Source organism: Suncus etruscus, chromosome 9 (genome assembly GCF_024139225.1).
Source record: "Suncus etruscus isolate mSunEtr1 chromosome 9, mSunEtr1.pri.cur, whole genome shotgun sequence".
Classification (NCBI taxonomy): Eukaryota; Metazoa; Chordata; class Mammalia; order Eulipotyphla; family Soricidae; genus Suncus; species Suncus etruscus.
Genome location: NC_064856.1, coordinates 96,737,266 through 96,750,428, shown reverse-complemented (window position 1 = coordinate 96,750,428; position 13,163 = coordinate 96,737,266). Strand labels below are relative to the sequence as shown.

General features: G+C 44.1%; 1 protein-coding gene across 1 annotated transcript in view; it reads right to left on the bottom strand.

Moving 5' to 3' along the window:
- Positions 1-13,163, bottom strand: part of CSTPP1 (centriolar satellite-associated tubulin polyglutamylase complex regulator 1) — a 209,556-nt gene that overhangs the window by 66,507 nt on the left and 129,886 nt on the right. The gene's annotated exons all lie outside the window — the stretch shown is intronic.

Below are 13,163 nucleotides of genomic sequence, written 5' to 3'. Positions count from 1 at the left end.
GTGCTGCCGGGTGTGGCCCCAAAAAACAAAGGGACAACAACAAAAAAGAAATGCAAGCTAGGGCTAGGGAGATGGCTCTGTGTAGAGCACACACATGGCTGGTATGTAAAGTTGTGAGTTAGATTCCCACCATCACATGACCTCTGAGCACTGCACCATCAGGTCTACACACCTGTCTCAGCACTGTGCACCTTATAAAAATAATTGTATTTACAACATTAAGCCATGAAAATGCAGGGGAAGGGTAATGAATACCTTTACATGACTTTACAAAGAGTTTTCTTTTACAACAGACAATATAAAGAATTAGAGAAAGTGATTAAAAAAGATGTGTTATGGAAGTGAACTGATCTGCAGATATATTTTTTTCTTTTTAACTTTTGGGCCACATCTGACTGTGCCCAAATCAGGATCTGCTGGATCCTGATTTTGTTTTTGTTTTCTTTTTTTTTTTGAAGTCAGAAATGTCAATTTTATTATTTTATTTTTTATATTAATATGTTTATTTAAACACCTTGATTACAAATATGATTGTAGTTGGGTTTTAGTCATGTTGGCTCCTGATTCTGTGCTCAGGGATCACTGCTGGTAGTGCTAAGTGTCCATATGTGATGCCGGAGATGAAACCTGGGTTGGCTGTGTGCAAGGCACATGCCTCTCTGGCCCTGATCTATAGATTCTTTTTTTTTTTTTTTTGGTTTTTGGGTCACACCCGGCGGTGCTCAGGGGTTACTCCTGGCTGTCTGCTCAGAAATAGCTCCTGGCAGGTGCGGGGGACCATATGGGACACCGGGATTCGAACCAACCACCTTTGGTCCTGGATCGGCTGCTTGCAAGGCAAACACCGCTGTGCTATCTCTCCAGGCCCTGATCTATAGATTCTTAATAACTTCCATGGGTTTTTTATATACTTATCTTTGTTGTGTTGTTCATTTGTTTTTTGTTTTTTTCTTTTTTTTGTTTCTTTTTTTATTTTGTATTAATTTGTTTTTGAGTTAAAGAGGGTTCAGTGAAAAAAATGTATATGACTAATTTCTTTTCTTTCGTTTGGGGCCACACCCAGCAGGGCTCAGGGGTTACTCCTGGCTATTCGCTCAGAAATCACTCCTGGCAGGGTCGAGGGAGTATATGGGATGCTGGGAATTGAACGCAGGTCCGTTCTGGGTCAGTCCCGTGTAAGGCAAACACTGTGTTACCACTCCGGCCCCAATTTGACTGATTTCTTTCCCATTTCCCTTCCCTCTGTGGTTGTGTTGGTTGGCGATTAAATACATACCTGGTTCTGGTGCACAGTATGGCTGTGTAGGGTCTGCATAGTGGGCCTAGCTCTTTTTAATGCGGTGCTCCTGCTCATTCTTTTTTTTTTTTTTTTTTTTTGGTTTTTGGGTCACACCTGGCGGTGCTCAAGGGTTACTCCTGGCTGTCTGCTCAGAAATAGCTCCTGGCAGGCACGGGGGACCATATGGGACACCGGGATTCGAACCAACCACCTTTGGTCCTGGATCGGCTGCTTGCAAGGCAAACGCCGCTGTACTCTCTCCTGGCCGCTCCTGCTCATTCTGATGCAGTGCTCACACACGTGCTGGGCAGCCTGGTTGAGGATCACACTTCCTGTCTGCTGTGCTCACACCCAGGTGCAGGAGGTGCTTGCTGAGGTCACACCCATTGGCCCTGAGCTCACACATTCATGGCTCTAGCATCAGATCTCACTCTCCACTGCGGTGCTGGGGGAATCTCATCATTGGATTGTGCTTGGCACATACAGGGTGCACAAGGGAAAAAACTGGCTTCAGGCTTGTAAAACGAGGTATTTAAACCAGGAAGCCACTCCCAGAGGGTTCAGGGGGTGAACTTTGAGCCCTGCTGGGTGTGGCCCCCAAACCAACCAAACCAAATCAGAGTGTTCCTTTATGGCTCCAGGTTGTCAGTCATGCTTAGGTTTTTCTCTTTGTGCTAGGACAAGAACATTTTACTGTGGTTTCTTGTTCTTTTTTTTTTTTTTTTTTTTTTTAGACCATATTCCCTTTTTTTCCCTTTGTTGTTGGGATGACTGAAGATTATACACACTTGATTGTGGCATGACACTGCCTTGTGGTCTTTGTTGAGGGTCATGGAGTTGGTTGTGGAGCTGGCTGGAGATGATACACTTTAGTTCTGGCACCAAGCTTCCCCAAAGCACAGCCACAGGGACTTTGGCCAGCATGTGTAGGGTGGTGCCAGGGCTCACGCTTACTGAGGGGCTACTGTACAGAGGGGCCATTCCTAGCAGTACTTGAGGGACTAGATGGGGTGCTAGGAATTGAACCCTGGCCTCCTGTAAACAAAGCAAGCATTCAGATTACTGCACTATCTCCCTTCCTGGTCAAGGGCAGCAGGCAGGCAGGCACCTTCATCATGGAGCTGTGGATTGAGTAATTTCATTTCTTTTGTTCTGTGTTTTGGGGCCATAACTGGCTGTATTCAGGTCTTATGGTGGGCTCTGTGCTCAGAGATGCCATGGATGGAATCCAGGTTAGTTGCTTGAAAACAAGATTGGTACCTGCTGTACTATCTGGAGACTCTCTTTGATTATATTTATGGTTTCTTACTTTGCATTGAAATTCCTAATCAATATAGAATTACTTTTTGTATATACTATGAGGAAGAAACCCTACTGTTTTTTTTTTTTTAAACATGGCAACTGTAGGGGCTGGAGAGATAGCATGGAGGTAGGGCATTTGCCTTGCATGTAGGACGACTGTGGTTCCAATCCCGACATCCCCTGAGCCTGCCAGGAGCGATTTCTGAGCATAGAGCCAGGAGTAACCCCTGAGCACTGCTGGGTGTGACCCAAAAGAAACAAACAAACAAAAAAAAACAAAACAACCCCCTCCCAACATGGCAACTGTAGCACTCATTGATTTAACACCCTTCCTCAGGACAGTGGTAGAATTCTGAGTGTGTTAGGCCCTGGGTTCAATTCCCAGCACTGAAAAAAATATAAAAGTGAAAAAATATGGAGCCAAAATTACAGAATAGCGGGTAGGGTGTTTGCCTTGCAGGAGACTTACCTGGGTTTGATCCCTGGCATCCAATATGGTTCCCCAAGCCCACCAGGAGTGATCTCTGCAGAGCACTGCCTGGTGTGGCTCAAAAACTAAACAATTCCTCCCTTCTTTAACCTAGATTCATGCCACATTCATATTTGGGCCACTCATTTTTAACTTAACAATTCACCTATCAAAGATGAATGTTTATAAGGCTGATGAAAAGCATCTGGGTCCAGAGTATATGAGTTTGAATTCAATCTCTGCCAGTAGGTGATTGATGAGCATGACCAAATGTATCTTAATACACTGTTGAGGGGATTAAATGAATTATATTAACCCTAAAGTGCTTAGAACAGTGCTGGCACATAGTTTTGTATTAGTGTATTATTAGCAGATTATCGTCTTTTTTCCTTACAGAGAAGAATTTCACTGTAAAGAAAAAAAGTGACATACCCAGGGTTGGAATGCAGGCGTCTACAGAGTAGAGTGCACCCTACAGAAAAGGGAAGACTCTCCCAGGGAAGATGGGTGTGGGTGCTTCCAAGATGGAGTGCCTTCACCTATCTAATCTTATGATCGATTCGCAGGCCTCTCCCATCATCTCTTCTTTCTCAGGTGATTTCTGGTTATTCTTGCCAATGTTGTCTTTCTGTATATGATTTATAATTGTGTCTCAAAATATGCATGCAAAGCAAAATCATACTGGTATTTTTTTTTTTGGGTCACACCCTGTGACGCTCAGGGGTTACTCCTGGCTATGCGCTCAGAAGTTGCTCCTGGCTTCTTGGGGGACCATATGGGACGCCGGGGGATCGAACCGCGGTCCGTCCTAGGCTAGCGCAGGCAAGGCAGGCACCTTACCTCCAGCGCCACCGCCCGGCCCCATACTGGTATTTTTATTCACTGAGATCATGCAAACTTATTAGATGAAATTAGAGAACATTGACATTTAAGTTTTTAAAAAAAATCGCTTTTAAAGAATATACTCCGCCTTTCCATATGGCCAATGGTTGTTTTTTTTGGGGTTCAACATTAGCTTTTGTTTATTTGCTTTTTTGGGATACACCTATAATGCTAAGGGCTTACTCCTGGCTCTGTGCTCAGGGATCACTCCTGGAAGTGCTACACGGTCTGGTCTACTCTCCCTGCGCAAAAAATTAAGCAACTTAAGAAATATATTGTTTTAGTTTATTTTGTTCAACTGCCTTGTTTGATTTTTACAACATTGATAACAGATTTTCTTATGATCAATTTAGATTTTCCATGAAAGTAAGTGTATCACCAACAAAAAAAATGTAATTTTTCTTTAAAATATTTATGTTTCAAATGGCAGAAGATTGCTCAACAGGCTGATTGTGTACTTCCATGCAGAAGGCCCAGGCTTAGTCCCTGTTCCCACATGTTCTGAGCACAGCTGGGTAAGGCCCCAGGTACAACAACAACAATAACAACATATGACTCTTAAATTTTTCTTCTTTGTGTCCTCCTAAGCAGTGCCTGGGGGCCCTGGGGCATCTCGTGTCAATACTTTTCCAACTGGGTTGATGGTTCAGCTCTTGTCCTGTATACAGTGCTTCTTGGGGTCTCTTATTTTTTTTTTCTTCTCCTTAATATTATTAACTGATGCCTCCAGAACCAAATAGTAAAACAATTTGTGAATAGTGAAAACAATAAATAATGAAACAATATTTCTATAATCATAAATTTTTTTCTATAATCAATAAAGAAAATATAATATTTAAAAACTTTGGTAGGGTGATATGGAGTGACATCTGTGATGCTCAGGGGCTATTCCTGGCTCTGTGCTCAGGACAGACCCCTGGTGGTGATATAGGGACCATGTGTTGTCAGATGACGCCTTGCTTTTACCCAAAACAAAAGCAGTCCCCCAACTTCAGCTTTCCTTTTCACCTATCCCTTTGATATGTAACTGTTCACCTAGACTGCAGTAGTTTGATATAGGTACCTTTGTCATTCATTTGACCTTCCCCTTTCTGGTTGGGAAAGAAAGGGCTTTCGGTTTTGGCTTGGTGTGCAGAGACAAGAAGCAAACTGACTCCATGATTCTCTCCTGACTGGCTTAGTTTATTAATTCTTTGTGGCTACCCTGCATCAGACCCATTCACCTGAGGTTGGAAATATGGCATGGAAAATACATGGAATGAATTTACAGTGGTGTTGGGGATTGAACTGGAATTAGCCACATGCCAGGCTTTATACCCTCCTTCATGCTCACTCTGACCTTATACCTTGATTTGGACTGTTAGCTCCCAACTGTGAAAAACAAAATGCTGCTTTTTAAGTAACACCAGAAAAACTATAATTAGTGGGATAAACATGATCATTTATGTTAGTGGTGGGTTTATTAGGCAATAAGTTATTTTGATTGTTGTTTTCATCCCCTTCATAGAATTTTCTACACTATTACTTTCCTGTCACAAATAAGTTTCTTTAGTGGTCAGAAAAACAAAAACATAAGATGGGATAAGAATCCAACAGAGTGTTTGAGCTGAATGTGAGTTGGAGCTTTATCAAGTCATCCAACACCCCTAGGGCCACACTCCTGTCCCGGACCAGCTCTGTGGCCTGCATGACAGTGCCTTATCTACTCCTCCCATCCAGATGAGTAGTCCACAGTGGAGGTCACGTCTCCTCTGCTCCTTGCTCTGAAGTCAGATGTCCTCCAATGCAACGTGCTCCCATGCTCAGTTCTATTTAGATATCTATGCAGCCAGAGAGGGTTTTCATCCCACAGTGTTTGGCACTTAAATCTCTTTCAGTTGACTTCTCTTTTTGCTGTTGCTGTTTGTGATTCTCCCTTTGATTGTGATTCAGACCTTTCAGGACACACAGATGTAAACAGCCCAGAAGCCAAGCTGCCCTTTGGTACTCACAAGCAGACTCTTTCTTTCTTTTTTTTTTCTTCTTATTTTAGAAATATCTGCTACTGAGTTTATTGATTCAGAGTTGTGCTTTAAACTGGAATAAATCTGTGATACAGTATCAGCAGCTATATTTTCTGATTTTGCCATTTTTCAGTTCACTGTGAACAAGCTACTTTATTTTGCCAGAGTCTTTCATGTTTTTTCTTTTTTCACTTTTTAAAAAATAGTTTTTAATTGGATCCCTATGAGATACACAGTTACAAAGTTGTTCATGATTGTTTGTCATACAATATTCAATACCTTTCACAAATGCACATTTCCTACTACCAGTGTTCCTAGTTTTTCCCTCCCCACAACAACCCCCTCACCTGCCTCTATGGCAGACATTTTTCTTGTTTCTTTTCCTTTTAGAAACTGTGGTTTGCAATATTGTTATTGATCATGCATATCACTTTCAGCACCCAGTTTTTCCAGAATGATCATTTCCAATTCACTGTCATAATGGTCCCTCCTCTGCCCTAACTGCACTCTCCTGCTCCTGCACAGAACATTCTCGAGAAAGCATTTTCCTCAAGTTTTTGAAAGCTGGGATGTCTCATAAGACATTCCACAGAACCCTCTCCCAAGATGATGATTAACAACTTTTGGAGAAAGAGGGTTTTAGGAGGAAGTCTTGGCACTGCACTGATTGGCCTTATGATTAGCTCCTACTAAGCTCATTTTGACTGGACACTAAAGTCTCTGTCGCCTTGAAACTTGGTCCTGCATTCTGTAGCAGTTACCCAGTTCATTTCCAACCTCACATTTCCAGACTCATCCCTTGCTCTCCCCATAACTCACAGCAGATAACTGATTTCATTGAGTAACTTTAGATTTCTCATTTTCCAATCTTTTATGCTCTGTCTACCTTAATATTTCTCTGCCTCTTCATTTATCCTCACCTCTTCCTTTCCTCTCTTGGAGAAATAAACCCTTCTCTTTTTTTTGGGGGGGGGGGTCACACCTGGCAGCGCTCAGGGGTTACTCCTGGCTCCCCGCTCAGAAATCACTCCTGGCAGGCTCAGGGCAACCATATGGGATGCTGAGATTCAAACCAATGACCTTCTGCATGAATGCCTTACCTCCATGCTATCTCTCTGGCCCCATAAATCCCTTCTCTTACTAAGACTGATATCTTTGTCCATGCTCTAGTGTCTTCATGGTCTTCCAAAAAGTTTTCACAGGGAGCTCACTAAAGTGACTCTCTTCTCCTTTGATGATTTAAAGCCAAATTTCTTCCAAAAGTGTGTACTTGTTCATCATCTCTTCCTTAACACCCACTTATTCACTCAGCAGCCCCTTCAATGTGGCTTTCCTCATTGCCCAAATGATGCTGAATGTTAGGGCGATTCCCAGTTGCCACATTCTCCAAGGCATTTTTCTTAGTTTTCTGCTGATGAAAATGGAAACTTTCGTACTACCTCTCCTTGAAATGACCTCCTTTAATTCGTTTTTTTTGCGGGGGAACACACACACCCGTTTGATGCTCAGTGGTTACTCCTGGCTAAGCGCTCTCAGAAATCGCCCCTGGCTTGGGGGGACCATATGGGACACTGGGGATCAAACCGAGGTCCTTCCTTGGTTAGCGCTTGCAAGGCAGACACCTTACCTCTAGCGCCAACTCACTGGCCCCCCTCCTTTAGTTTCTTTTGCTGTCCTTCAACGTTATTTCCTTTTCTAAATTTTGATGGCTCTGTCCCTGATCCTTCTTCTTCTCCCTGTTTAAATAGGATAATCTTCCAGAGCTCCACCCATACCCCTCTGTTCTTCAGTGGTTTCATCCATTCACTTCATTGAGCTACCGACTCTATTTCTACTTCTAGTCTTGGAGTTATTTTGGGGGAAGCATTTTCTTTTTATTTTAAGTACAAAGAGCAAGCACTATTTCTGCTTTAAGTTAGTTTCTTGGATGCCAAATTTTAGGAATTTCCCTTAGTACACTCAGTGAGGACTGGATCCTTTGCTCCCCAACAATATGCTGGCAGCATATGCTGAGACTCTGCTTTTGGGTGAGACCATACCTCTAGAGCAGATGGGGTAAGAGGGATATTCTGGGCCAAATTTTCTCACCTGGTTCCAATAGAGTGGATGGTGACCCCCCTTGCTTTCTTGGATGCATCAATACTGAACAAGGTAAAAGTTCTAACTCAGGTAGGGTAGGGTGCTTGCTTTACATGCAGCAGACAGAGTTTGATGATTCAATCCCTGATACCACACATGGTCCACTGAACCTTGCCAGGAGTGACAGAGTAAGACTTTGCTGTGCACTGCTAGATGTGGCCCCCAATCCAAAAAAAAAAGTGAAAAATAAAATCTTGTTGACACCTATCAATTCTATCTCTTGTTCTCTTTGTCCTTTTGGTTTCATATTTTCTTTGTTGCACCCATGCCACCTCTTTAATTTTAGTGTGCTCTATATGACTGTTTATTTATATGTTCACTTTCTTTCCACTAGATGCCTTGAAAGTAAAAGACTTTGTCCATGCAAAGTCCTTGTCATCCCAAAGGCTGTTCTCAACTAAGACCACTGCATGAACAAATGAATGAACGAGTGAGAGCCTGCATGCTTTCCAACACCAGCAGTGCTGGGAACACTGAAAGTGCATAGTATATGGATTCCAACAGGAAAACTGGATGACATTTTGTATTTAGAATTTCAAATAAATGGGCCTTGAAAAGGCTTATGTGCATGGAAAGTATAGCTGGTCTGGCTACAGTATTTAGGGCACCCACCACACATTTTATGTAGTCGGGCTAACAAAGCAATTGCTGAGAGTAAATTCTGACAGCCTGATTGGAAACTTCTCAGTTGTAGGCTGGGGATGTAGCTTGGTGGGAGAGAGCCCACTGTAGATGCACAAGGCCCTGACTTCAATCCTGAGCAGCAACACACACACACACACACACACACACACACACACACACAGTTTTCATTTTCATTTTCTTCTTTCTGTTCATTCTTTGAAGCTGGATCATCTGTGTACAAGTAAGCACCTTATCCACTGTACTATCTCTGGCCCCTCTGCCCCACTTTTTAACTAATGAATAGGAGAAAGTATATAGGATCTTGCCAACCACAAAAGACTATAAAGAACAGGAGAGAAAGGCTCACAGGGCTGGAATGTGTGCTCTGTGTGTGGGAACCCAGGTTCCATCTCTGACACCACGTAGTCCTCTGAAAACTGTCAAGAATGGCCATAAGCATTGAGCAGGGACCTGCTCCTGAGCACCACTGGGCATAGCCCCCAAACTCAAACCCAACTGAAACAGAAAAGCTCTGGCTAAAGAGAACATGTGCATGGCCAGATTCTAGAATACAGGGACAGAAATTCTCCAGTCTCAGGTAAGGTCACCAAACAATGGTCAGCTCATTGTGCTAATGATGTTATATCACTTTTGGGTCACTGTCAATAAAACTGTTGGGAGGAGGAATAACAACCATGTAACATTCTGATAATCTCAGAAAAAAGGAAGAGTATTTTCCCTAGATTTACTTACTAGAAAAGTTTAGGGGTCAGTGAGATAGAACAGTAGGTAAGGCAATTAATTGCCTTCCATGCGGCTGACCTGGGTTTGATCCTATATGGTTCCTGAGCTCTACTAGGAGTGTATTCTAAGAGCAGAGCCAGAAGTAACTCCTGAGCACCACTAGGTGTGCTGTCCTCCTCACCCCCCACAAAGATTCCAAAATTACTAAATGGAATTGAAAAAGACCAAATAAAGGTAGTTTAAGGAAAAAGCTTGGCAACTGAGTCCATTTCTGTATCATGGATACTCTATGCCTCTTACCCTAGATCAGTTCTCTCTTGTCTTTTGAAACACCACGATTATCACCACCATCTCAGGGCTGCAAGTGTCCAAACTGCCCTGTTTCCTCCTCCCCTGCAAGGCCCAACCGGGGTTCTCCCTTCTCCAGACAGCTCCCAAGTCAGCATTGCTCATAATGGTGGTTCTGATGGGGACACATGGCAGCCACCCACCTAGAGTGGGCTCCCTAGGGAGGCTGGAAGCATTGTGTGAGGCCTAAGGCATAACCTCCTTTTCAACCCCTCATATCATGTGCCCCTGAGCATGTAGGAGATGATCACAATTTTCTAGTTTCTAAAATAAAAATGCTTTCTTTTCTAGGGGACCACTGTGACAGTGGCGGTTGGAAATGATCATTCTGGACAAGAACTGGATGCTGGAGGAAGTCAAGTGATAGATACCCTTTCAGTAACGGGCAAACCATAGTGTGTGTGTGTGTGTGTGGTGTGTGTGTGGTGTGTGAGAGACAGAGAGGGGGGGAGGAGAGAAAGGAGAGAGAGGAGAGAGAGAAAGAGAAGAAAGAAGTATCTGCCATAGATGTAGGCAGGGAGGGGAACAGGAGGCAAACCGGGGACTTTGATGTTGGGACATCAACACCGGTGAAGGGATGGCTATTGGGACATTGTATGAGAGAAACTCAACTACCAACAAATGTTTATCTCTATCTCACAGTGATTCAATACAAAATCTCTTGTAAAAAGTACTGCTTTTATGATGACTATCAAGACAGCATGTATCCATGACCCTCCTTGCTTTGTGAATAGACCAGAAACATGGAAAGTAAAAATCCCAGTGAAAGACAAAATCCCCAGGAACACTCAGGTCAGCCTCTTTCCAGGTGCTGTGAAATGCTCTCCAGGATCTGCTCTGTCTCACCGGCGCCCCCTCTTAGCCCTGCAACCCTTTTAAATGGCAGCGGGGACTCCACAGCCTCCTTTTTTCCCAGTCTGTCCACATAGAAGTCCATCAATCGTTTTGGGAAACAATCATTTATAGCTCCAGTGGGCCTTCTGGTCATGGATCTCAATGATCCAGTTTGCAAACCACTAAGCTCCTTCACATCCATCTCCTGGCTAGAGAATTTTCAGGACTGTTTTTCGAATCAGGGCAAGGGGTGGGGTTGGGGGGGGGTGCAGGGAGAACAGGGCAGGGAAGCGCTTCAAAGAATTCTGTGTGCTGGGAACGGCCGCCAGGCGGGTGCGAGCCGGCTGCACCCTTGTACCGCAGCCAGAGAACAAAGAGGAAGGGTGAGGAAATTAAGAAGATTCTTGAAGTGATTTCCCAGAGGAATCTCAGCGCCGCCACACCCAGTCCCTTCATCTCAGTACATAACTCAGCAAAACTGCAAACGGGCTTCGCTATGGCCCACGGAGTGGGGATTTCTCCCCCAGTGTTGCTACATGCCACCTCCCCAGCCTGCTCCCCTGCCTGCGGGGGAAGTGTGTGCTCTCCCCAAGTCACGGCATGTTTATCAGAAGATGAACAAACAAATAGCAAATAGCTCTTGGAAAGGCTCCCCTCTTTCCTGGCAGCAGAAGGAGAGCAGCTGTCTCTGGGGAAGCTGGGGATCTGGCCTTTGCCACGGGCTGAACCGTTTCTAAGCAAAAAATCCTACTTTCTCTCGCTTGCAAATGGTTAAACCGAAATGGGACCTGTTCTTCCAAAGACAGGCAGAACTTACTGGAAAAGGGTGTAAATCAGTGGGGGCCCATCCAAGACCCAGCAGGCAAACTCATGGACTCACTTACAGAGCACCTCCAGCAAAGGGCCTGCTGGGGATTCAGCAGCACACCTGCTGCCTTGCCCTGGTATGGTTGAGCAAGTGACTAGTCACAAAGCTGGAAAGCAAGGGGCCCTGCAGGAGCCATTAGTAGGGGCTGGGATTACTAAGTGCTTTAGGGCAGTATCCAAGGAGTTTCCCCAGCCCGGAAGCCATCAACTCCCATTTTACAGATGAGTTAACCAAGGCCTGGAAAACTGGCCATGGTGATGTGATCTTACTAGAAGCAATAAAGGACCATGTCCCACTCAAGTCTTGGGCACTTCATCCAGAGCCTACTGTTACAGATTCACACAATCTTGAGGTGGCAGGGAGATGGAAAAAGTTTCAGATCTCCAAATCTAGTGCTCTTTCAGGAAGCAAGTCTGGTTTGCCAACCACACAGAGGAAGGTCACTTCAGAATGGAGGGCAAAGAAGGGAGAGTGGGACCACAGGGTTTTAATCTTTAGTATTTGGGAGCATTTAGGAATACTCCTATTGAAGGCTTACTCCTGGTTCTGGGCTCAAAGATCACTCCTGGTGATGCTCAGGAGCCATATGGAGTGCCAGGAAATGAACCCAGATTGGCCATGTGAAAGTCAAATGCCCTATCCTCTGTGCTCTGGTCCCTCCACAAGGACTTTTAGAAGATGCAGCACTAGACTTATTTGAGGATGAGCAAGAATGGAACAGCTATGAGAGTTCTTGTTATTTTATTTTTTTGCTTGGGGGGAGGGGTGTCGTCCCTGGTGTTACTCAGGGGACCATGTAGTGCCAAGGGTCAAATCTGGAGCTCCCACAAGGAAAGTGGGGTTAACTGGAGGTAGCACCCTAGTCTGAAAAACTATATATAAATATTTAAAAGTTAAAGTTGAACTGGAGAATAGCACAGCAGTAGAGCATTTACCTTGCATGTGGCCAACCCTGGACAGACAGTGATTCAATTCCTGGCATCCCATATGGTTCCCTGAGTCTGCCAGGAGCGATTTCTGAGTGCAGAGCCAGGAGTAACCTCTGAGGCTCAAAACCACCACCATCAACAACAAATTATATATATATATATATACACATATATAAAAGCTAAAGTAAATGTGTAAAAGGAAAAGAGTAAGGAATACTTCTGGGATGGTATATTGAAAGGTTGGGCTGAGACTATAAATAAACTGAAATAGAAGCTATCAGGATCCAGACTAAATCAGAAGGGAACAGACAAGCATCAACATTCTAAGCCACAAGGACAAGCCTGTGCACAGGGAAATGTTTTTTTCATGACTAGATATCTCATTTATTTTTAGCACTGAATAATACAGGGAATCTTTTATTTTTTTTTAAATGTCTTGTAGTAGTGCTCAAGCTTCAATGTGTATCAGCATCCTCTGCAAGTCTTTCAAACTGTGCAGAAGGGGATGTGAGGGTGGCACAGGACTCAGAAAGCAGCATTTTTGCAAGCAGGAGGCCTTGTTTCATCCCTGGTGTCACATACATACAAAACATCAGGTTTGGTGACTCTGTTGCCTGGAACGTTTCCCTGGTCTCCCATCAGTCACAGGTGCGTGTGATCTCTAGAGCACAACCAGGGGCATGTGTGAATACCATGACCAGGAGAGCAATCTGAGTGTGAACACTGCAGCAGTTCCTGGTAA